The sequence below is a fragment of the Sphaerodactylus townsendi genome, linkage group LG09 (assembly GCF_021028975.2).
Source record: "Sphaerodactylus townsendi isolate TG3544 linkage group LG09, MPM_Stown_v2.3, whole genome shotgun sequence".
Taxonomy (NCBI): domain Eukaryota; kingdom Metazoa; phylum Chordata; class Lepidosauria; order Squamata; family Sphaerodactylidae; genus Sphaerodactylus; species Sphaerodactylus townsendi.
The window spans coordinates 4,940,839-4,967,267 of NC_059433.1; the positions used below are offsets into that span (position 1 = coordinate 4,940,839).

At 44.9% G+C, this 26,429-nt stretch overlaps 1 protein-coding gene across 2 annotated transcripts in view; it reads right to left on the reverse strand.

Annotated features, from left to right (window-relative positions):
• Positions 1–5,961, reverse strand: part of CDH18 (cadherin 18) — an 883,209-nt gene extending 877,248 nt beyond the window's left edge. For both annotated transcript variants that reach the window (XM_048508491.1, XM_048508490.1), the window contains exon 1: positions 5,676–5,961. The gene's annotated coding sequence lies outside the window, so the exon portion shown is untranslated. The remainder of the gene's footprint in view (positions 1–5,675) is intronic.
• Between the last annotated feature and the right edge of the window lie 20,468 nt (positions 5,962–26,429).

Sequence of the window (26,429 nt, forward strand, 5' to 3'; positions counted from 1 at the left end):
AGGGGATTTGTTAGTAGGCGCCATCTGTTATGCTGATTAGTGTGCTGCGTTTTAATGGGGGGTTATTTTTATATAGAGCCAAATTAATTAATATTTAATCGATTTTAGTTTTTGGTTTTATTGTGCTCTACTTATGTGTATTGTTCACCGCCCTGAGCCCTTCGGGGCAGGGCGGTATATAAATAAATAAATGAATGAATGAATGAATGAATGAATGAATGAATGAATGAATGAATGAATGAATGAATGAATAAATAAATGAATAAATAAATAAATAAATATTATGGATCTACACAGCCTGGGTCATCCCTGCCATACGATAGCCTGGTCACCTTGAGGATCTTCTCTTCTATTCATTTGCCCCCCAGTAGTGGTAAGGATGCAAGTGCCACAGGATTGCTAGCTCCCCCTGGCCACCCGTGGGGGATGGGGAAGTCAGGTTGCCTCATCCAGATTGAAAAAAATCCTGGAAATGTTGGAGATAAGCCTGGGGAGTACAGAGATCTCACTGGGGTACCATAGCAGAGAGACCCGCCTCCAAAGCATCCGTTTGCTCCAGGTGAAACTAGAAATAAACTGTAATTTCAGGGAATCTCCAGGTCCCATCTGGAGACTGGTATTCCTAAAGTTTCAAGTGAGCCCCCACAGCAGTCCTACACCTAGAAACAAGAGCCAGAATACTGGTTGTGGCGGGTTTTCCGGGCTGTGTGGCCGTGGTCTGGTGGATCTTGCTCCTAACGTTTCGCCTGCATCTGTGGCTGGCATCTTCAGAGGTTTATCACAGAGGGAAGTCTGTTACACACTGTGTCAGTGAGAAGGGAAAGTTTAGTGGGGTATATATTGTCCATGTCCCAGGGTGGGGAACAAATCAGTAAGTGTTTGGGTGGAACTTGTTATGCAAAGATGTGGTTGATAGTATTGTATTGCAGGTGGGGTTTATCAGTCCAGGGAGTGATTCACATTTTCATGCCTTGCAGCAGCAGCAGTATTGGTGAATGCAACTCCTGTGTTTGGGTAGAGACCATTATTCATGAACTTAGCATGCCCTTGGGGTTTGCTTTTGGTGTTTTTAAGTACTGGTCACCAAGCTTTGTTAATTCTCAGAGTCTCTTCTTTCCTGTTGAAGTTGTCCTGGTGTTTGTGAATTTCAATGGCCTCCCTGTGTCTCCTCAGTCCTCTGGGTTTCTCTTGGTCTTAAAGATGTTCTGATTTCTGTTGTGGAGCAGCCATTAGCCTGCAGAGCCCAGTCCAGATGATTGATTTCATCAGGGAGAGGTGAGGTTCACAAATTCATTTTGCATGATCTGTCAGAGTTCTGATTATACCCCTTTTTTGTTGTGGGTGGTGGTTGGAGTTTTTATGTAGCTACTGGTCTGTGTGTGTTTGTTTTCTGTAAACTGTGTGAATTTTACTGTTGAATTTTCTGGACCACCTTAACAGCATCCACCCAAACATCCAATTTACCATGGAAGCTGAAAAAGAAGGAAAACTGCCTTTCTTAGATGTCCTGATCTTTCGCAGACCCAACCATCAACTGGGCCACACAGTATGCAGAAAATGTAGGCTGAGTCTGTGTTGCAACAGAGCGGCCGCACATGCAGAACAAGTTGCAGGTAAGGGAAATACTTATTCCATAGCATAACCCCTGACACTTTTTCTATTCCCATACTGAGCAGTTTGAAACGTGGAGATATTTTCAGACCAGTAATCCCTGATGTACATCTGAAGTCACATGCGCTTCCCATGCAGGGTTGCCAATTTCAAAGTGGGGCCTGGAGACCTCCCGGAATTATGGCTTCCCTACAGGGTAGACTCCATGGGCTCATGCCCTGCTGAGACCCCTCCCCAAACCACGCCCCTCCTGACTCCACCCCTGAATCTCCAGGAATTTCCCAACCTGAAGTTGACAACTCTATATCCGACGATTTGTCTTGCTTACTCTTAGGCTGATTCTGCACAGGTAACAGTAATGGGTTAAATGAACCCATGTTGTCTGTGCCAGTATTTGCATGGTGGGTGCAGAGGCCATTCGGGATTGCGGGTAACCTGGTGCTAGAAGGTGGCATGGTTCACACCAGGAAATGCTGTTTCCCTGCAAATCACGCACCTGAGAACTCCACCACTCAAGAATCCCCCCACCCAAGAATCCCCCCACCTGAGAATCCCCCACACACACTTACTAGCACAACATGGTGGCTGCCTGGAGAATCCACCATAATGGTGGACGGAAGAGGGTGGGAATTGAATGCTTCCTGCTTGCCGTAGTTTGTTCAGGCAAGCAGGAAGCAACTGAAACTTGGGTTGAAGGGGGAAAAGTTGCTAATTTAATGACTTTCATTTAACCCGGGTTCAGCCAAATATAACGAGTTAGATCATAGGTGTCAAACTCACAGCCCTCCAGATGTTATGGACTACCATTCCCATCATCCCCTGCCAGCATCATGCTGGAAGGGGATGATGGGAACTGTAGTCCATAACATCTGGAGGGCCGTGAGTTTGACACCTGTGGGTTAGATGTTATATTAGCGTTATATAACGCTTTTCCCACACCCCTGACCCCACTATATTTGGCCTGAGCAGAATCACCCTTCCTGATGGCTTCTCTCCAAGGCTTCTTGCCCCCCGCGAGAGTGCAGCTGAGCCGAACCTTCGACAGACCACATTTGACGTTTACCAGTCAGCAAAAAGGGCGGGGGGGGGGGTTAAAATTCTGAGAACCACCTGGCATGTGGCAGGTTCTAATTCTGCTACCAGCATTGTGTTTTTGGTTTGGTTTGGTTTTGCAATAAATGAGAAATGGTCCAATTGATCTATAGCAGCTGGTCTGTTCTTTTAATCATTCCCAAAACCATCACAAAAAAAGATGAGCAATTTTAACGGATTAAAAGTGTCTAAATGGAGGATCAATCCATTTGAGCAGAAATTGCGACAACTGGAAAGTGGGCTAGAAAAGATACTGATTGTCTCTTCACAATGCTACCTGCTGGGTGAATAACACAGGGAGAAAGAGCCCTCTATTGGCTGCAAGTTCAGTGCAGGGAAACAACTGCTGTTCAGCACCATAAAGGAAGATCAGCTCCCAGACATACGAAGACTCTTCCCAATCTGCCTTAGTAACACTGATAAATGTTTGCCTTCTTCAGCATTTAGGGGATCTGCAAGTCCACCCAAGCCTACAGAAAGCTTCTTCAAAATAAAAGTTCAGGATGTGGCTCTAATCACGGGGCCAATGAAAGAAGATACCTGTACTGCTGATGGATCTTGCAGAAGCGGCCAACCCATTTTACCTTAGTGTTTAAGAGTGGAAGTAAATTGCCAACCCTTCCTACAAGATGACACTAATAATATTCTACGTAGTGTGAAATGGGAGACAAATCTTCCTGGGGAGAGATACTCAGAAGGGAAATATGGACTTGAGACTTTACTTCGTTGCCCGTTAAACAGCGTAAGCCCAACCACCGAGGGTGAACCATGGAGGAAAGAGAGAAACATTTCAGAAAGCTACATCATACATCACAAAGCTTCAGTTACATGAGCTCAAATACCAAAAACCATCTCAGGCATTACTGCCAGTCAGGACAAAATAGGGAGCCACTTCAGTAGCGACAGAGGGATATCCTGATCATCTCAACCCACTATTTGCTCTGTCGCGCACATGCCCAGTATTTCAGGTTTGCTCCAACAAAGTCTCTTGGCAATGGAAGCAGGACTACATATAACCCCAATGTTACCAGTTGGTGCAATTGCTTGCATACATAGTGGAGTTTAGAGAGGACTGAGGCTGGTATGCTCAGCACGCTACCTCCATGGATTTCTCCTCTCCTTACCTCTCAGTATGAGAAGTCTCAGGCTTAAAATTTACTGACAGTGAGATGCGTGGAGAAGCACCGTAGCAGGAGAGAAGAAAAAGCATTACCAGAGATGGGGAAGAATACCAATGAAGCCAGGATACAAGGAAGTCAGGGGTCCCTGTACAGCACCGGTACGTAGCGGAGTTCAGCTTGGGATGAATGGTCTCTTTCAAGATGTGCAGCGGCAAAGAATCATAATGGACCACAGATTTTGTATATAATATCCAAGTTCAGTTGCCTCCCGTTTGTTAAGTACATTTCACATGCCTTGTTCAGTTGTACCGATTATTTTTTTTTAAAGACTTCTCTTTCTGATTCATTATTCAAACAGACAGCTCAACTCTTTACAGGAGTATGTTTTTTTAAAAAAATGTTTGTGAATCCTTTTTGCTACATCAACATTTTGAGGGTGCCAACCTATGCATCAGTGAACTGAGTGGAATGTACCCTAATTCCAGATCAGTGTGTGCCAACATTTTGACAGTGGGTAGCAAATGTCAGTAAACTGAAGAATTGATGTGACGGCTTCTTAAACAAGTTTGTGTGTGTGTGGTGTGTGTGTATAAAACATTTAAAGGTTGCATTCACAATACCTGATACGTTTTCTTGATCTGGCAGTGGGGAGAAAGAGCAATTGCAGCACGTGAAAGAGGGCTTACCCCCCAAACATTCCTCATTCAGAAGTTACTGTTGCGACGTCAACATAAGGTATGAAATAAGGTATGTAAAGCTGTTTATTGAGCACCATCTGGGGAAGTTGAAGCTGGCTATGAGCAAGCTCCCGTACAGATGCCTTCTTCTTCCTTGTGCCTAAGAACAAATCTTGCCAGCTGAAAGCAGTATTCCCTTCTAGGTGCCCTAGCAGTCCACTGAGCAAACAAGCTGACGGTTAAAAGGCGACGCAGATCATCACAGCAGGAGACCTAGCTTGCAAAATCCATCCCTGCCGGATCAAAATCCTTCCCTTTTATTTCTACGCAAACACGTCAAGCGGAACAGCCTTCCAACCTGGGCACAATTTTTTACCCCAAGTTACTTCCCCCTAACTCAAGAGTTCCCCTAGCGCCAAAGAAACTATTTCTTTCTGAGCTCAGTGATTTCATAGGTGAAGAGAAATCTGGGCCACTTCCTCATGAAAATAGGCAGCCGGCACAATTGGGCAAAACACCCAGGACTCGCCAGATCACTGACACACACGATACACATATTTCTCTCTGAAAAGCTGACTCCTTTTTGCAGGCAGGATGCATAACATTGTTACTGGATCATCCCTGATCATCTGGCAAGATAACATATCAGCTTGGGGGTAGTATTTTAAAGCAGCCAAGGATTGCTTTTTGCCTAGGAGTTAAGTTCACAAGCAGCAGTTTGGAAGGGGGGGTGGTTAGAAGATAGGTACCGTTGGAGCAAACACGGCAGCAGCAACAGCAAGGAAAAAAACCCCGGTGCTACCTGAAAAGCTCAGCAGGAACAGCAGCGAATTAATAACGCCACAGAAATATCTTACTGTGTTGCCTCTTTTCTAAGCTGCTTAAGGAAGGGGCGGGGGGAAGGAGACAGGAGGAATGAAGCTTGCTATGAAAACATTCCCCAAATAGTTAAACATAACAACCTGTCATTTCACTCTTTTTCTGCCGAGGCCAAAAAACACACACCATGATTTCTTCGACAGTTACTCTTTCCTCCTATTTATACAGACTACTTTTCTCTCACACACACACGGGCAATGGATGCCCAGCCTCACAGACAGAACAGGAATGCAAAAAATCTCAGTCCCAGTTACAAGCATCTACCTGCAGCACAACCCACCGATTTGGAACATACCTGAAGCCTCGTTCCCTCCGTCCTGATGGTGCTTGCTGCAAACCAGGGCTGCCAGTAATGCACCTTTGGGTTGCAGAGGTGCTGATTTGAAGTCAAGGGGAACTGTTCCAAGGTCTGGTCCTGTTCACTAGCATCCTTGCAGGAAAGTGGAAAGCAGCTCGCCCAGCGGTCCACGGAGGGAGCTAAGTAGCAGGCGTCCCTGACTCCAGCAGTTGCAGACTGATGCCATAGTACATATTCCCTGCCTCTCCCTCGCCGGTTGCCTGCCTGAGCTCACTGCACACCGAGCTCCTTCTGCTGCTGCTGCTGCTGTATAATCAGTCCAGCCTGTTTGGGATCTAGCAGGCCTCTATTGAAGCAGCCAATCAGTCGCCAAGGTTCAGCGACTGCTTTCCTGGGGTCTATTCTAGGAGAGAATACAAACCGCCAGAGTGCGGCCAGCCATCTGACCAGGCAGTTTGAAGAAGGTTTCTCTCTTTCGCTCTCTCTCGTTTTTCCCCAGGAGAGGAAGCGATGCACAGATACCAGGCATTCAAAACTCTCCGTGTGCTTTCTTTTAAGGAAACAAACAAACAAACAAACAAACAAACAAACAAACAAACAAACAAACAAACAAACAAACAAACAGGGGGGTGAAAACCCTAAATCGCTGATACCCGGCTTTAAGCGGATTGGAGAAGGTGAGAGGACAGGACCAACCTTTTCTCCTGCCTGCGCCAGGTGCAGCTTGGTTCTGTCAAAGTAAACTGTCTCCCCTCCATGGGACAACTGCCTGCCATCCTTCAGCACTTTTAGCCTGGTTTTGGAAATGCAGGAGAGGAGCAGAACACCACATTCCTCCAGACTTTTAGTGGGTTTTTAGGAGATCCATATTCCCACCCCCTTTTGATTACCATTCTGCACCACGGGGCCCCTGTCTCCTGCTCTAGGGTGGCATGATGTTAGGAGATGGGGCAATAATTCCCTTTTTATGGGGAGCACATTTGGCCCAAGGAGGGGGAGGGGAGCATTCAAGAAGGGGAGAGGGCTCCTCATCTGGTGGTGGCCCACCCACCCTGGGGGGAGGGTTAAGGGCACGTCATCTGGTCATGGCCATAGAGGGAGAGCCAGAGAGGGAGAACGGAGGGTTAGGGAGGGGGAGAGAGGAAGGGGCCCACCCACCCTCGGGGAAGGGGGAGGGAGGGGGTGGGAGCCCATCCTCTGGTCATGGCACGCTCACCCTGGGGGGAGGGGAGGAGGAAGGCTGCTCCATTTATCCCTCCTTAGCAGTCCCCCCATGTTGCGGTGGGAAGGCAAAGCAGCAGCGACCCACACAAGCAATTGTGTTGGAGCGTATTTCAGCTAAATCTCTGGGCGTTTCCCCACACAGCATGATCCCCCCCATGCCGCGCGCCCGGGCGTCCTTACGACCCCACACTCTGCGCAGAATCATCAAAAAGGCGTCCTTTGCAAGAGCGCCAGGGATGCCTCGCACTGAGGGGGCGCGACAGCAGGAGCATCGGGGCGGCTGTGCTGTCGCCGCCCCTCTCGTGGGGAGTGCCAGGGGACCCCGCACTACTCTCCTCAAGTAGCGTGGGGCTTAAGGTAAGTGGGGAAAGTGGCCCTCTGTTGATCTGGGCTCCTTTTATTATGCTGTTTCGCAAGTCCATTAACAGAATTAACAAAGTACAGAATTTACCACTTAAGAGGTTTAAAGTTTACCAACTACAGGCTAACTAGGTACTTTCAGCTCCTTTAGTGAATTGCAAACACAAAGGATGACAAGTAGAGATAGGAAATGTATGGTCACTGTCCCTTCCTGCTTTTAGGATTCTTAAGATCAGATACCCCTTTGTTCAGGCCTGTCAACCTTAAAAGCAAAGTGTATATATCCGGCCAGGAGGCGGCTGTGACTATCGGCAGCCGGCCTGCTACTGTAACCACATCAATCAATCTGCCCTGAAGGCGTCGGCCACTTCGCCAGAGCCTTAATGAACTCATGAAGCTAAGCTTATGTCCCCCTTCATCCCCTCTGTCTGGTCCTTATTGTCCAGCACTGTCCGTCATCCTCAAACCTACGTAGACCTCCTCCCCCTCCTAAATCCTGTAAAGCTGCTGCCATTTTGGTCTCCTCTTCTTCTTTGCTCAGTAGTCCCAGTGCAGGGCTGGGGAAGTGGGTTGGTCAGAGAAAGACACACAGCTGCCTCTCATGCCCACCCACGCAGCACAATGGTGAGCTGAGATGTTAAACAAAGAGCCCCCCCGCCCCGTCTGCCAGATCTCAGTTCTACCACAAATTCAGCAGAGCAGCAGTAGACATAGACAAGCCTTTATTGGCATTCCAAAATACAGTAAAACAATTGTCCATAACAGACAGATAGATACAACAACCATTCAGAGTCTTGTCAATAGTGTAGTCCAAATGGACTCATCAAAAGTGCCATTCCCATACACCTCTCCACAGACCAGACTGAAGACCCACCAACAGAGCCCAGGCATCACGACAGCATACAGTATCAACACTCCACTATAAAACACAGAGTTTGTTAGAGTGGCACCTAACACAGAACAAGGGATAGGGGGCGAGGAAATGGGCAAACAATTGATTTGACTCCAATAGGTTGCCACAGCCTTCAGTTGTCACTCCATCTGGCAATCGATAACAAAACTACGACCTCTCTCAATGAATCACCCACAGGTTATTTGACTTTGGGTAACCGCGAACCCACAGGTTGCTGGCTGAGGTAGGCACTGTATACCAGTAGCAAATAGTTAATGTAAGCAACATTGTTGTTGTTATGATGATAGCAATCTAATGCTTAGTATCCATCTAGCGTTGCATCTATAATCTTTAAAAGATATTTTGCCATGCTTTCGCAAAAGTAAGAATCAAGATTATCTAAGAATAAAGGAATCCTAAGAGCATCAGTTAAATGATTGTATAGGAGTGAAGCAATGATGGGTTGGGTCATTCTGAGCAGCGGTAAAACAGCCAGCACTTTCTCTCAGCCCCTCCTCTGAGGTATGGAGATTTCACGTGTTGAAACTTGTGTGCCTTACCTTTCAAACAGCCAGCAAGGCTCAGTGACTGAGAGCCACTCAGTCACTAATCTGGAGAACCAGGTTCAATTCTCTGCTTCTCCACATGAAGCATAAGCATTTTATTGTCATTGTGCATGCACAACGAAATTTACAGCAGCATTCCTCGATGCACACAATGTCAGACTCATGCCCCATCCCCACTTTCCCCTTCCTCCACCCATCCCTACACAGCCCCAAACACATCCACACGAAGCCGCGGAGTTCAGCATAGCCACAGCTCTAGAGTAGAAGCTGTCTCTAAGCCTCTTTGTCCTAGTTTTGATAGACCTGCATCATCTGCTGGATGGTCACAGTTCAAAAAGAGAGCGTGCCGGATGAGACGGGTCTCTCAGAATATTTTGGGCTTTCTTTAGGCTTTGGGGATTATAGAGTTCTTCCAAGGAGGGGAGAGGGCAGCCGATAATCCTCTGTGCAGTAGTGATCGCCCTTTGGAGCCCATTGGATGACCTTGGAGCACTCACAGTTCTCTCAGAACTCTCTTGGCCCACGTGGAGGCTGGCCTTGGGAAACCACTTCTGAATGTCTTCTGCCTTCAAAACCCAATGGGGTTGCCCTGCATCGTCTGCAACTTGATGGCACACCCATGCACAGCTTTGCACTCGCTGGTCGCTTGCAGCTCAGGGCAGTGTACAATTCTGTTAACCGCTCCTTCAAGTGATTTTCTGCAGTGTAGACCCCATTAAGGGCTCAATATCTGGTCACCAACAATGGTGGATTCCACCCAGAGCAAATATAACTTCTTCTGGATGTGATTAAAAAAACGTTTTGGAGGGGAACTTTGCACATGACTCATTTTCAAAACGAGCTGGAGCCATTTTATTCCTCTCAACCTGGAATTTTCAAAAATCGATAAACCAGCGCTTCTTTCACACAATCCCGGGCTGGAGGTGCTCCGGCATGAACACAGCAGGCAGGAGATGCTTTGCTTTTCTCCCTGCCAGCCCTTGACTTTAAGTTCTGCTACCCGCCGCCATTTCAGGTTGGATCCAACTGGCCACCATTCTGTGCAGTTCTGCCAGCATCTTATGAGCAGATTCTCTGAGCACGCACAAGTTTACAAAGTCCCTCAAGCACGTTTTCTCCCCATGGCAGTGAGTATGTCTGCCATTTCACTCATAGATCTACAGCAACATATTCATTATTGGCTGGCCATTGCAGAAAAGTCCCTTTCTCTCTCTCTTTTTAATTTTTTTTTGTTCAGCTAGGCAGGTGCAGCCAATCAGATTGTGGCTGTGGGGGGTTTATTTCCGTATGACTTTGCAGCTCCACATGTGTTGAAGGAAATCCAAAAAAAGAGAGAAGAACTGGATTGTTTCCATCACTTACTGAATGCATAAAGGCAGTGGTGGGATTCAGATAATTTAACAACCAGTTGTTTTACAAGCACCATTTTAACAACAGGTTCTGCCAAAGGGGTGCAAACTTGCTAAATCCCACCACTGCATAAAAGGCACTCGTGTGAACAGAAAAAAGGAAAATGGGTTCCTTCATAATGACTGCACTTTGTGATAAATATGCTGTGCGGAATCAACCAATGCTCCACTCTCCTCACCTCCTCCACCTCCCCAGTGCCGCCCCCCCCCTCTTTTAGGGGATCTGATAGTAGGTCGCCACCTATTGTGCTTGATATTTGATAGCTGCATTTTAATGGGGGTAGTTTTAATGAGTATAGAGCCATAAGTATTATTCATTAATTTCAGTATTTATTGCTTTTATCTGTGCTCTATTCATGTACTTTGTTGTCCACCGCCCTGAGCCCTCCGGGGGAGGGCGGTATACAAGTATAATAATAATAATAATAATAATAATGATGATGATGATGATGATGATGATGATGATGATGATGATGATGATGATGATGATGATGATGATGATGATGATGATTATACACATAACAACACAGCACAAGTGTCTGGAATTCATCTCTGAATATCAAGTCCTTCCCAAGGACCTAGGATATTAGAGGTATTTGCGTAGAATATGTACAGTTCCTAGAAGTGCTGCTTTCTGCAGCATGTGGACTGATGTTCTGTCCAAGTTTAGGCTTTCCAGATGTTTTTCAAGATTTCTTGGGATTCCTCCTAGAGCACCGACTACTAGTGGGATTACTGTTGTTCTTTTTTGCCACAATCATTCAACTTCAATTTGTAGGTCCTTGTATTTTGTGATCTTTTCCAGCTCTTTGTCCTCTACCCTGCTGTCAACTGGCACAGCAACATCTATGATCCATTTTTTATGATGATGATGATGATGATGATGATGATGATGATGATTATCATCATTATTATTTCCATTTTGTCTCCTCTTCTTTGGTCAGTAGTCCCAGTGCAGGGCTGGGGAAGTAGGTTGGCCAGAGAAAGACACACAACTGCCTCAAGTGTGCCCTGACACAGCTGCCCAGACAGACCATGGGATGCTCAGGTGCTCCTCCCAGCTTCTTCCACCTGGTATCTTTTCACATCCCCCCCCAGCTGCAAATTTACAGCCATGCCTAGCAGATCACTGTAGTTCATCAGTAGCAGCCCACCTTCTGTACCCTCAATTTTCTGCATAGTTTTCCAAACAGCAGTTGATTTCCATTGGTTTTCAATGGGGAAAAGTTTAATCTCCACTCCAACGCTGTCCCTCAAGTAACCTTAATAGCATCAATTCAGAGCTACCCTCTCTGGGTGAGCCCAGACATCAAACCCACTAAGGGGGAGGAGGGAGATTTCTACCTTGTCTTGGCAGCGGAGTCCGTGTCCTCAGGGGAAGAACAAGGGGGCAAAAGCCAACACTGGATAAGCATTTCTTGTCCCTCCCACTTGAAAAAGAAGAATAACCAAACAGAATACTTCCATTCCCACCCTATGCAAATTCATTCACTGCTGCTATGGATGTAGCAAATGGACCAGAAGGTAAAGCAGTTGTGGAAGCAAGAACTCTTCATCCCTTTCCCACTGACAAGCCTTTTGCTAATTAGTATCTAATTATCTTCAATACCATCTGTGAAGACCGGATACCTTCAACTTCTGAAGCGCTCAGAGACTTCTAAATCAGAATGTTTCATCTGTCGGCAGCTGGGCAGAGCAGTGACAGCCCTAAGTGAGAAAGACATCACACAGAACAAAGATAAGCATAGCACCATCCCAACCAAGAAGATTATTTGGGTGGTGGTATTGACAAGATTTGTGGCTCTATTGGACTTCTCATTGTATCTAGCTTGCCAGTTCCATACGTTTTTAATGGATGTGAGACCAGCAAAAATCCAGCCATCAAAACATCTTCCATTTTTGTACCTCCAGGGCAGGAAAAAGTTTATCCTGATTAATTTTTGCTTCCTGTACAGGGCTTGATGGTACAGGAGCCCTGGCAGAAAAGAATATTGACAAACTTAGAAGGAGCCCTAGAATGACAAATTAAGGCCCGTTATCTGAGGACAATTCGTTCAAAATAAGCACAGTTTCACAAACTTATGGACTGATCCAATGTGGAACAGTGGTTAGAATCAGGAGAACACTTGCCAAAAAATCTGCCAAGTAGTCTTCACCCAGTGGCTCTCAGTCTACCATATCTCACAGGGCTAATTCCTTCCTTCCTTCCTTCCTTCCTTCCTTCCTTCCTTCCTTCCTTCCTTCCTTCCTTCCTTCTTTCCTTCCTTCTTTCCTTCCTTCCTTCTTTCTCTCTGTCTTCATTTTCCTTCCTTCCTTCCTTCCTTCCTTCCTTCCTTCCTTCCTTCCTTCCTGCATGCATGCATACATACATACATACATACATACATACATACATACATACATACATACATACATACATACATACAGTAATTGACCAGGATACAATAATCTTTTAAATATACAATGATCATACAAAATAAATATTAAAAGTGATACACATTTAATATTAAATGGAAATTTCTCACCTGTTGAGTATTAAGAGGGCAACACTTCAAAATTAGTTTACTGATGTACCTGCATTTTGTTCCCTCCATTAAAATTCTGACCAACTTTAATCACACAAGCATAGAACTTCACAGACTGTGTAAAAATTGGCTAAAAGCATTTTGGCCCGTTCTGTTTCTGGTTGACCCATAAAATTATTCAAAAGGGGATGGATGAGCTTAATACGAACAACTATGAACAGAATAGAATGTTGTATACCTCCTTTAGAGTGCATGGGCAAAGCCTATTTGATAGTGGAACCTTACTATAACTATCCTCCAACACTGCTGTTGGCATATCTCAACATCTGGCTAGTGTAAAAGCTCTTCTCACAGGGCTATTGAGAAGACAATACACTAATGGGGGGGACTGTATCCACCCCCCTGAACCAATGAGTATAATAAAAATGCAATGAGGTTATTGTTCTGTTCCCCAAGTAAAATATTCTAGGTGCCCTGTACTCGGCCAGAACAGAGTGGGAGACTCAAGTAAAGACTCAAGTAAACAGTGAAAAAAGAGAGAGAGGTTTATTGCATAGAAGAATTGAGACCCTAACCCCGCCCAGGATCTGTCTAAAATAAAGTACTTGCTTGACTGGGACAGCTTGAAGTTTGAGACCTTGATCCTTTCTTGACTTCTCCCAAGAAAGTCCACTTTGTCATTGCTTCCTCTTGGTTCCTTCAGTGTCCTCTATCTGGACCTCTCTTTCTGTAACACCTTAACTTAATGCTCTATAAACTATACACCTTATACTGTACACCTCAGATATAACAGATATTACAGCCTTCCAGCTCCACTGGCACCGAAGACTATAACTAACTGAAGAGGAGCACTACTGGATAATAAACAGGGGACTGTAAGGCTGTTGCCTCTAGGGGGCAACTTAAAGAGACAGGGTCTAACTAAGGTTCCCTCCCATAGAACACTATACAAAAAGAACCAAACCCATTGTAACTAAAGGGACAACTGAGACTTAATAAGAAATAGTAAGAGCTTCTCTGGGGGCATGACAGCTAAGCCACATAAATGTTAATCTGCTTGATTGTACAATTTAATAAATAGAACTAGAATAAAAACTAGAAATTTTATCTCATGACAAAATAGTTATTACATGGGGCACAATGCAATACCATGGCAAATCCCGCCATCACTCTTTCCCACCTCACAGGAAACACCTGCTGTTCCCCCATCCAGGTCATGATACCCAACCTCTGGCAAAACCTCACATCACCTGGCCACTGGATGCTGGCAACACAAGTTGAAGTAGCAGGCAAGTTCCACCCGGGATTTCCTTTGTCCTGTCTCATTCCCGTTATGCTTGCTCTCTCTTTCTTTCTTTCTTTCTTTCTTTCTTTCTTTCTTTCTTTCTTTCTTTCTTTGGCAAAGCAAGTAGAGGAATACTGTGCTTGGCTCTTGTTGGATTATTTGACTTGATAATAGCAGAGTGTGGAATAAGAGACCATGAGACAGTTGCTGACATTATATAGCTTAGGACCCACATGGTGCCCACCTAGCAAGGCAGAGATTTGCCTCTTGTGGTGATCTCAACATTGTGTGTGCGTGTGAGTGAGACTGAGTGAGACAAAGAAACATACTTAACTTTATAACCTCTGACTTACGTGACTTGTCTCACATAGGCAATATTGGGGTTAGCTGACCAATAGCTTAATCAATGAACTGGTCATAAAACTCTGACCTCAGTAACTAATTAGCAAGCACAGTTAACCCCTTTATGTCTGAATTGTGACAGACACTTGCAAATCCCAACAGCTCTGCCTCCTTCCAAAGTGATTAGGTAGTTTGCGTGGGGGTGTATGTTGTCAGACTCTCGAACGTGGAAATAACAGAGACTGTAGGAAAGTCCAAAAGCAGTTTATTCCAGGTAATACGAAGAGTAACAATGTAAAGCAGGATCTGAGCTAGAGAGCTCAGATCCCGGACCTATATCCTTTAACCCCCTCCCCTGTTTCGCCCCACACCAAATGTCTACTACAGTTTCTACTACAATTACACTACAGAGCTTCAAAGGACCTGGGAACCTTTCACACCTCTTTGAAGGTGGGCTGGCGCCAGGAGATTGCCAGGAAGGGAAAAGGGACATAGGGAAACATTTACAATTCACACACAGCAAGACATCAGGCACTGACGGGCATGGTCCTGACATATGTTGGCCCCTCTGCTGTTTAATATATATCCAAGCAACATCATCCTCAAGCTATCTAACTCTGAGTTTGTTTTTCCCTCTCTAGGCTCTCAGAAAATACCAGTCTTTCTCTATGCACACAACATGGCTGTCTTACACACAAGCTCTCAGGTTGTTGCATAAACCAGGTGATTATTGCAAGGAAGTGGCTTTAAATCTAACTGTTGTCAAGACCAAAGTGATGACCTTTTGAAAAGTGGACCATAAATGGAATCCCAGTAGAAGTAGATCAATGGGGCAACCTTCTGTGAAACTTGAACCTGGAGAGCTCATTTGGCAAATTACTAGAAGAGAACAGCTCATTTCTCTTCAGAGCCAAACAAACTGTATTCTTTAATATTTGGCACCAACTTGATAAGAACAAGAGACAAAAATGCAGAAGTGGATACTGCAGAGCTGTCTTTGTTTCTATTCCACAAGAATTCAAATGTAGTCTTCTTTTCTGCCAGCATTCTGATGTGGGGGATCTCCTCTCCCCTGAACTTCCAAGTAGTTGCTCCATTCATGGATTTTGCCTTTTCTGTAGCCTGGCTGCTGTGGCCCGGTTCTTTCATGGCTATTCACACCCACCCACCCCCGGAAGTCTACAGTTTCATCAGCTCTAAGGCACCTTCCACCTCCTGGGGGAAATCTCTGAATCTCAGCTCTACCCCTTGTGGTCTCTTCCAATTCTATGATTCTATGAATAGCTAAATTTTCCCTCCTTCTTTAATTGGTGAGCTTTACAAACCCTGAATTTGCATGATTGTTCAGTTTTCTAATGGACATAAGGACCTGAGATTAATCCTAATACATATTTATTTATTTTATTTATTTATTTTTCAAATTTATATCCCGCACTACCCCTGAAGGGCTCTGTTCACCGTTATGCAAAGGAAAATATATACATATTTTTTTTAAAAAAAATATTTATTCACACAGACCAACAAGACTTTCAGGGTATAAGCTTTTGAGAGTTGAAACTCCCTTCATCAGATACCACAAAAAGTGTATTGACTCTTAAAAGCTTATACTAAAAAATAAAATATTGTTAGGGCACTGCTGGACTTGAATCTAGCTCTTCTTCTGCTGACCAACATGGCTGCTCTCTGAAATTAAATAAACAACACCCAGAGCAGCAAAAAGAAGACAGTGAAACATTTTAAAAATGTTCATTTACATTGCAATATGCCTCCTCTCTATTATTTGCATTATTTATTGTAAGTCCCTTTGAATCCTCTTGATGGGGGAGCGGGGACAAGGTAAAATTTTCTTTAAAAATATGCCTAAGAAGGCAGTGGTACAAGGAGAGTCAAACATGGAAGTTACCTCACACAGCTTAAGTTCAATTCTGATAGCCGCTTTTATTCAAGGTCTCTACACGATATCCTCTAGATCAGGGGTAGGGAACCTTTAACACTCAAAGAGCCATTTGGACCTGTTTTCCACGGGAAAAGAAAACACTTGGAGCCACAAATAATTTTTGACATTTAAAATAAAGATAACACTATATATATAGGTTTTTTTTTTACCTTTTACTCCGCTCATTCTGAGAAGCACATGGATGCACCCGCCCTGCTGCCTGCAGGGCAGGCAAGGATGAAGCCGGCGGCTCGGCCTCGCCGGCTGCCGGGAAAGCGCCCACCCCGCTCCAACGGGGTGGGCGAGAGGGGAAGCACACGGCCCAGTCGGCCGTGGGCAATTGGTGCGCCCATCCCTGCTGCCTGCTGGGCGGGCAAGGATGGGGCCGGCAGCTCGGCTTGTGGAACCACAGTGCAAGAACAGAAGAGCCGTATGCGGCTCTCGAGCCGCAGGTTCCCTACCCCTGCTCTAGATCGAAGGTGTCAAACTCTGGCCCTCCAGGTGTTCATGGTCTACAATTCTACGATTCTCAGCAGCCCCTGCTAGCACGGCCAATCAACAAGCCTGTAATTTAAACACAATAACTTTCTATCATTTAGGGATAAATAATAGGGAGCATATATATGCATGTATCCTGTTTCCCGAAAAATAAGACAGGGTCTTATATTAATTTTTGCTCCAAAAGATGCATTAGGGCTTTTTTTTTTCAGGGGTTGTCTTATTTTTTCCCCATGATTTTGTGGCCCCCACGTGACCAGATCAGCTGTGCCAGGGAATATGTAACTAGGGCTTATTTTTGGAGTAGGGCTTATATTTCAAGCATCCTCCCAAAATTCCCTCCAAAAAACATCACAGGGCTTATTTTCGGGGAAGGTCTTGTATATACAGCACAACTCAATACAAACTCTTCAGTGCCTTTCAAGAAAAGCACTCAAAACAGTTAGAAACTACGAACAGGGCCCAGTAAATAAAGAAAAGCAAGAAAGTCCAAACAATTCATCATGCAGGGCTTCTTTGGCCCATCTGATCTTCGGGTGTAGCTGCTGAAGGTCTTTCTTCAACTTCGGCCTGTAAAAAAAAAGCAATTCCCTCAATTGAGCTGGGGGGCTTCCTTCTTCTATTGCAGGCCAGGTCAACTGAGGAGGGTGGGGCCCTTGCAGTTGGTAATATGTAAGCTAAGGTGACCAGACGTCCCGCTTTTGGTGGGACAGTCCCGCCTTACACCAATCTGTCCCGCATCCCGCAGGGTTTTGTACCTGTCCCGATTTTGCCTTCTGGGGCGCTCCCGGTTCCCGCCTTGTCACAGGGCGGGAAACAGAGTAGCGTCCCAGAAGGCAGTGCAGCAGCCTTCCGCGCTGCCGCACTGCCTTCTGGGGCGCTCCCCTTTCCCGCCCTGTCACAGAGCGGGAATCAGGGGAGCGCCCCAAAAGGCAGTGCACTCCTGCGGCCGCATGAGCAGCAGCGCGGGAGGCTGCCACACTGCCTTCTGGGGCGCTACCCTGTTTCCCGCCCTGTGACAGGGTGGGAAACGGGAGCGCCCCAAAAGGCAGTGCGGCAGTGCAGGAGGGGAGTGCCCCAAAAGGCAGTGCGCTCCTGTGGCCATGAGCTCGTGCACCCACCCTCCCCCCATCCAGTTTTAAAAGGTGACAATCTGGTTACCTTAATGTAAGCAAGCTTACCAACTGCACATGCTCATTGAGCTCTTGCCCCCTGGGCCCTCAGATCCAACCAAAACACAAATAGTGAAATGGCATGGGTTACATAATGCTTAAAGGAAGTACAACATCAAGAAGCAATAAAGAATTTGTCTAGCAAACTTACAGGCTAATTCAGCCTACGTACAGAAATCACAACTAGGTCGGGGATAGGAAGAAAGAATACACGATGACCACCCTGAGGCACTGCGGGCTTCCAAATGTTACCCCACAGACCCCACCCAATCAAGAGACTATGGCAGGGGTCTTCAAACAATGCCCTCCCCCAGATGTTCATGAACTACAATTCCCATCAGCCCTGCCACTTGGCCTTGCTGGCAGGGGCTGATGGGAATTGTAGCCCATGAACATCTGGAGGGCCATCGTTTGAAGACCCCTGGACTATGGTGAGACCTTGAGGGATAACACAGCTTTATTGCTTAAGCAAGGTAATTAGGTACAAAGGAACAGAATTCCAACAAACTATAAAGCCTTCTTTTGTAGAAAAAGCTTGCATAAATTAAATACTGTGTTCTTTTCTAATTGGTTACACATTAAATCATCCTTTCTGTGATTGGTTCTTACTGACTATACAGCCACATACCTTTCCTCTGGTACAATGTTTATACTCCCAGTAGTTTCTCCCAATTATTTTTATAGTTTATCTTTTTTGGCCATTACACTTATCTATGGGCTCATTTGTGTAAGACATTCATCAATCAGTACCTAGCTATGCAGGGAATTCCCTAGGTCCTTGGTGCTGCGCTAATTAAGCTTTGATCGACAATACCAAATGCAGTAGTGTTAGGTACCATTCTAAATAAGAAAACACAAAGTAATCCTTGACCACTGAACAATCTTGTTTAATCTACAATACGAGGCACAGAAAGTGATTATACTGTTGTAGTAACAGAAGTAAAACACGGTCCAGAAGCCCTTGCGGCTTGACCAAAATTTTACTGGCTTCAACACAGACCAGGCAAGACACATACACTATCGGGAAACTCTGCTTATCGAAGGACCCAGAATGAATAAGCTTTGATTTACACCCCTTTGCATTCATCTGACAGATAACTCCTCCTAGGAAAGGAGACCCGAGCACCAGGTGTGAGCTGTTAATTTCTTGTAACAAGGTCTGACGTAATGTTCAAGGGGGTTTACGAATGTTGCTGAAGGTGGATTAAACTTTGTTTAAATAAGTTATGTATTGGAACTAAAACGGTTTTAGAGAATAGTTATTATATGTATGGTTTGATCAATATATAGGAATTTGTATTATTATGCATTCTGTATTATGAATGAATGAAGAGAAGTGTGTTCTTTGTGCCCTTGAAAACTGATAAGCCTCTGCTCCAGATAGTGCTTTAGAGAATGACTAGCTGCCCAAGAGAATTGGCTACCTGCCTGAAGACTTCTTGTATTAGCGCCGGAACTTCAAAGAATCACTGGCCGATTATGCACACCGAAATTGCTCCGTGGTTTATCCAGGGAATGTACCTGCTGCGGAGTGTACCTGCTTCTCACCCAATTTGTAGTTCCCCACTGCTGCCTGGTTCTTTCCTTCGCTTGAGTCAGGGCAGATGAGGGAAGCCCCGAATGGTTCCCCACGAGCCCGGGACTTTCTTATAAGCACTGCTTAAGCACCGTGAGCTCTTCCTCAGTCTCTTTCGCGCATGCGTGGGCAGCCTCCATTTCCTGCATTCACACTGACTGAATCTTGCCCCATTCCCCCCCACTCACTTTCACTATTTTAGCTTTAAATGACTCTGAACACAAAATAGGAGCTGAGAATCGGCACCCTCGCCCCCATCTAAAATCCTTGTGTGTGCAACAGGATCACCATCAAAAATCTAAAATCCTTGCGTGTGAGAGAATTGCCACCCGCCTGTTCGTGGTGCCTGCACACACCGCTTGTCTGCCCAAGGTTTCTCCCTCCATTTTTTTTTCACTGCAAGAGGGGAGGCTTCGCAGCTCCTGTCCATTGGTGGGGTGGGTCAGAGCGGTGGGGTGGGAAAACTGGTCCTGGTTCAGCTATGGAGGAGTTTTGCACGGTGGTGGAAGCCTCTGGAGCAACAAAGGAGCATTTCAAAAGAACCTCAACCTGTTCAGGCAATTCGCAGAGCAAAGCCAATGCCATGGGGCAGCTCCGGGACTGAAACGTGGCAGCCATGCTGCAGCACTGCGTGCTCTTCTAGTTACATGCATTTTATGTGTTTTATATGAGTCTAACAACACCATTTTCTTTTTCAGAGCATTTCAGTGATCTGGCTCAGGCCTACTATACTCAGCCAGAACTTCCTCACTACATATAAGTTGAATGGGCAGTTAGAAGGTAGAAAAGAGAAAAAAATGTCTCGGAAGAATGGAGCCATGATGAATTCACCCCGGTAAAGTGAGCGATCTGGCCTCTACTGCCTGACCCTTAGAACCTCAGGCAAGCATTTAGGAGAGCTCAAAGGAGGCAGTTATAAAGAAGGGTTTATTGGTTCAAGTGCATGCAATACTTCAAACCACTTTATAACTTGGAGAACTTTCCGAACAGTGATGCAATAGCTCAAAACAATAAGAAAATAAAGCTGATATAATATCACCATCATACAACCACAGATGTCCAACAGCAGAGAGGAAATCTCTCAGTGCAAAAACTAATTCACAAAAGCCTGATGGCAAAGAACCATCTTTGCAAGGCTCTGAAATAAGGAAAGTAAGAGAGCGCTCACAAGAAATATTTCAAAAAAGGGAAAACTGGAGAGCAATTAAAGGCAAAAGGCATTAATTGTGACTGGCTTTCTTATGCACAGTTACAGGAGATTCAGGCTATGTGAAAACTGTATGTAAACGACGATGGAATTGTGCACAAATGACACACATAGAATCATAGAATCACATAGTTGGAAGAGACCCCAAGGGCCATCAAGTCCAACCCCCTGCCATGTAGGAACACACAATCAAAGCACTGTGCATGTTATTGCCAACATGTACACTTTTTTGTTGAGACTGGAAACAAGTTAAAGAATGCATAACAAAATAGGCTAGCAGCTTTGGGTATGACATCCAAGTTGAACAATAGGGGAATATAAAGTCAAAGGGACTGAAATATACACTAAGCGTAATTCTGGATCTCGCAAGCGTAATTATAATTTGAAAGAGAACTTTTACAAAATGATGTCTCGCTTCTATATGACACCAGAAAAACAGCAACTGGCAAATATGTATTAAAATGTTTCATGTGAGCGTTGGAAATGTGAATATCAAGAGAGGACTTTTTATCATTTATGGTGAATAAGCTAAAGAATTTTGGAGGTCAAAACATACGATAATCTGAAAGATATTAAAGACTAATGTACATATGAAACCTGAGGCTTATCTATTGGGACTCATGGAAAGATCTCTGGAAAGAAAGCATGAAACTTTGTATTTATATTTGGCAGCAGCAGCAGCAGCAGCAAGAATATTATACGTGCAGAAAAGGAAAACACCAAGTATACCTACAATTGAAGAATGGTGGGTGAAGTTTTTAGAGCTGGCAGAGATGGCCAAATTATTTTTTCTACTTAAAGAAAAGAACTTAATTAAGTTCACAGACAATTGGAAATCCTTGATAGAATATTTAGACAAAACAGGGAAAAAATAGATTGATGACTAGTGGTTTTGGACGTTAAGGATTGTTTTAAAAAAGATCTAATAGGGAAAAGTGAGATCTTTTATTAATAATGATGCTAAATAGTTAATTTTGGTTTGAAGCTTAATGGCCAAGCGCTAAACGTTTAGGGTATAAAGGTTAATATTCAGTGTAGAAGAAACTGAAAGTCTCTATGAGACTTTATAATTTATAATTTTGAGAACTTTTGTCTTTGTGCATGTTTTGGAGGTTGATTTTGAAGCACAAATAAAAAGAAAATGTTACCAAAATGAAATGAGGAAAGTAAGAAAGAAGAGGAAACCTCTTCATGGAGTGAATCCAAAATGTGAGAGTAACCATATCTACCGAGAGAGTATCAGTGGTATATCTTAAGTACCAGAGATGTGTCTCTAAAGAGCTGTGGTGCTAAACCATATGGGGCACTCTTAGCAAAATCCATTCCCTTGAATTCTGTTCATAATCAATGTGGTTGTTAAAGCACTGGTATGATATGCTTCTTTCTGCTTATAAAACATGCTGGTAGCAATATTTCAAACCAATAACAACTTCTATAAAGTGTATATGTGGCTCGGTGGTCCATCATCTGTTTTGCATGCAGAAATTCCCCCGTTCAGTCCCAAACATCTGCAATTAAAAGCAGCAGGTAGCAGATGAGGTGGAAGAGCTCTCCCTGAGAACCCGCAGAGCAGACAGAACTACTGACCCTGATAGACTTAACTAAGGCAGCTGCTTGTGTCAATGTGGATGTTCATGCAGAACAAAAAACACCAGTGTGGGCATGGTAGTGGCGGCATCTTTCTGATGGATCTGACTAACTGGTGAAAAAGCCCCTCTGGTTACAGTTAGAATCTATACGAGGGCCAGATTCAGAAGTGAACAATATTTTGGAGGGCAGCGCCTTTTTAAATTTTGGATTGTCTCATCTTTGGGCTCTCGAGGTGAGGGTTGATCAGAGGTGGTGTACTTCGGCTCCATACTAACCAGGATTGTCTGTTGCGTGCAGATGGTGTAGACCCTTCTCTGGCAAATAAACACGCCAACCAGTGCTTGGAAATAGATTGGGCCGCAGCCCAATTTATTAATTAGCAAACATAAACACTTAAGAAGCTGGGCAGACAAACGGATCACAACATCAACAGGTCAGCACCGTTGCTGACCCGACCATGCCATCCCCAATCCCTATTGGGGCATTATGCAGGAAGCCGAGAGCCACCAGGTCGATACCCCTTGGTGTCAACCCCTCCTGCTTGGGGTGGCGGGCACCAGCTAAGCCTACCGGCTTGCTTACTGGCCCAGCCCCAGCCCCACCCCCAGGCCCTTCCTAGGGGACCAACCATGGAGAAGACTGGCCGCCCAGCTCGGCTTCTCCCCACAGATGTTGCGATTCCGGCGCCAACTTGCCGGGCTGCGACAAATTACAGTTATATAATAAGCCATTACAACAAGACAACTATTAACAATTGTAGCCAGGGTGGGTGGGTGGGTCACGTCGCTCTTGAGCCTCAGCTAGCCAAGAAGGCCGAGGCTCGGGGCGTGGCACTTATATGCGCCTCTGCTGCTTCTGCCTTTTTCAGCTCGGGCCAATCGTTGCAGTTCCCTGCAACTGCGCCCTGTGAGCTGAATACCCCCTTTTCTTTGCCTTGTGTTGCTCACCTCTGCCGCAATGGCTGCCACCAGTGACTCAATGGCTGCTATTTGTGGCACTGCTGTTGTCTATGAAATGTCCTTCATCAGTGTCATCTTTCTGGCAGTCACCCTCCAAGGACTCCTCCACCCCCCATCGCTGACTATTCTGTTCCACTGACGTGGCTGTCGATTCCTGAAGGGGGTGGGCACATCTTACCCTGGTGTCTTAGCTGTGACCATTCTATCTTGAGCAAGTCTGCCCCGAGTTTCACCTCTTGCCAGAGTATAGAAACCTAATGGTATTGCTCTAAGCTTCACTGACACACATAAACCCCTCACCACGCTAAGATGCGTGTCCAAAAGGAGGTTTCATTTAATTTCTAACATTTCATTTAATTTCTAACAGGCATTTCTACAGGTTCACTGGGTCCTCACCTAATATAATCTCTATCTTGTCTGGACTGAGTTTAAATACATTACTGTTCCTGCATGGAAGTGAAGGCATTACAGATAAACAGAAGGTTATGTATCTTTTAAACAGTCACAACTACAAGCTGTTGGAAGCGGTGGCTAAATTTTTAAATGGTGTTATTTTAACTCGTCAGAAGTTGTAAAGGCTGTTATGATCTTGCAATGTTAATGTTAAACTATTTATATGCCATTAAAGGTATTCGAAATCGAATACATTACTGATCAGTAGAACCTAAATAAAGCTGTGTCTGTCATTCAACCTAAGTTTGTACATCAGGTCTCCCTTCCGCAATCTATCAGCAAGAGATACTTAGCATAGGGGGGAAATTCCCCAGACTCGATGGTCTGATTGACAGAAATTACTTTTTAACTTTTGATACATTTTCTTACTGAATTACTACTCATTAACATACGCATAAAATAAGTACCATTATGTGTTTTTTTCCTGACAGAGTCTCAGATTCTGGCTAACAAACCCATCCAAGGACATTACCAGTAATATGCACATTCAATGCCATCCGCTATATAGACTTGCATTTTTCAAAACGCTGCACCGCCGAGCAACTGAAGCAGTGGAAAGCATCCAACGACTGCGAGCGAACTATTCCACTGGAACTGGCAAGACGCAGCTAATGTTCCAAACGGATCTTGCACAGTGTCATCGTTTTGAACATGGCTTGTGTGGGTGGCGAAATGAGTGGGCAGGAGATAGCTGTGCAAGGACTGCGAAGGAAGGATAATAAAGCCACGTTACCGGGGAAAAAATGCATTTGTGTTGCATAACCTGAAGCCTGCATTTTTGTATTATGGGAAAGGGCTGTGATTAGGATCTCCCACAGTATTCTTTTGTTTGTCTTTTACAAAATAATTAGTGAAGACAAATCATACTCTGGGAATAGCATCTGAAAGTGTCTTTCCACCACCTGCTGTAGTTCCTGGGTCAGGGAAGAGGTGGTGTGTGTGTGTGTGCGTGACAGACAGACAGACAGACAGACAGACAGACAGACAGACAGACAGACAGACAGACAGACAGACAGACAGACAGACAGACAGACAGACAGACAGACAGACAGACTTACAATAGTGAAATGACTTGGGAGAAAAAATATCCCCACGTCCTCCCTTAACACTGTTTCGCCAGTCTTCACAGCACCAACATACAGCTGCGAGTTATTTTTTAAAAAAGGGAACGCTCACATAGCTGAAAACCACAGTATTGATATACTGTTTCCCCAGCTGTCCTGAGAGATAATGCACCAACTGCATTAGTCTGTGAAGAATTTTTTTAAAAATCCAAAGTATATATATTTGAGTGTATATTGGAATGATTTTAAGATCTTTATGTGTATTTGAAAGCTGAATAAGCACATAAATTCAGGGTTTGTAAAACTAACAGTTAGGGGGGATTCAGCTGTTCTATTTGTCCCTTTGGCTGGTTAGAAAAGAAACAATCAGACAGCAATCAGAACTTAGTAATCCTATTGACCCCTATAGCAAATTTTGACAGGAGCCAATCAACAATTAGATTTTTCAATCTCTTTTCAATGTATAATGTAAGTAGAAATCGTGTGGGCAGCCAGAGAGAGAGAGAGAGAGAGAGAGAGAGAGGTCAGAAGAGAAACAGCTGAAGCAGCAGGGATTTGTCTCAGGCAGTGGAAGAGGATGGAGGGCGGAGAGAGCTGTCCGCCAGGGATGGCAATAGCCGTAGAGAGAGCTTGGCTCTGGCAGCCTGGCAATGACCAATCTTCAGGGAATGTCCATGAAGGGAGCTGCTGGATGTCCAGGGGAGGGGAAATCCCTCCCCCCTCGGAATGCTGACAGGAAGGACTTCAGAAGACGGTGCTTTTGAATTAATACAGAAGAAGAACAAAGACAGTTCTACTGTACTCAGTTCCGCATTTTTCTGTTGCTCTTCTCAAGTCGGTGTTAAATATTAAAGAATAGAGCTTGTTTGGATCTGAGGAGAAAACAAGTTGTTCTTTTACTTAGGAATCAAGCGCCTGAGGCTGAACTATGCAAACCAACCCTGAACAACTTGGGCCTGTCCTTTCCCATGTGAGCCCTCTGAGCTTCCATTGTCACACTTAAATCTCTTGTATCCATAAATTACTGTAGCTAAGACACCAATTCACATTTAGCAAATCAATGTCGAGACACAGGCAACTTATAAAAAGCGTTTCCCTTGAAAAGCTTCATGTTGTCTGTGCAAACATCTGAAGTCAAGCCAGTTCATGAAGAAGAAGAAGAGTTTGGATTTATATCCCCCCTTTCTCTCCTGCAGGAGACTCAAAGGGGCTGACAATCTCCTTGCCCTTCCCCCCTTACAACAAACACCCTGTGAGGTGGGTGGGGCTGAGAGAGCTCCGAGAAGCGGTGACTAGCCCAAGGTCACCCAGCTGGCATGTGTGGGAGTGCACAGGCTAATCTGAATTCCCCAGATAAGCCTCCACAGCTCAGGCGGCAGAGCTGGGAATCAAACCCGGTTCCTCCAGATTAGATACACAAGCTCTTAACCTCCTAAGCCACTGCTGCTCATGAAAGCATGATCTGCCCAGTTCTGGCCCGATCCTGCCATATCTCCCTGGCGGGATATGTGATCCTCTCTCCATAGACTGCTTCCCCCCTCCCTAGGACTACTATCTGTTCTTTGTCTTTCAGTTTAATTTTCCTGGTGAGGCCTTAGACACCTGCTGGCTTTTGCACCTCAAAGCACTGGGGCGTGTGGGTTGTTTTGACCTGAATGAAGGACGTGCTGTCTCTGTCTCATAAGACTGGAAG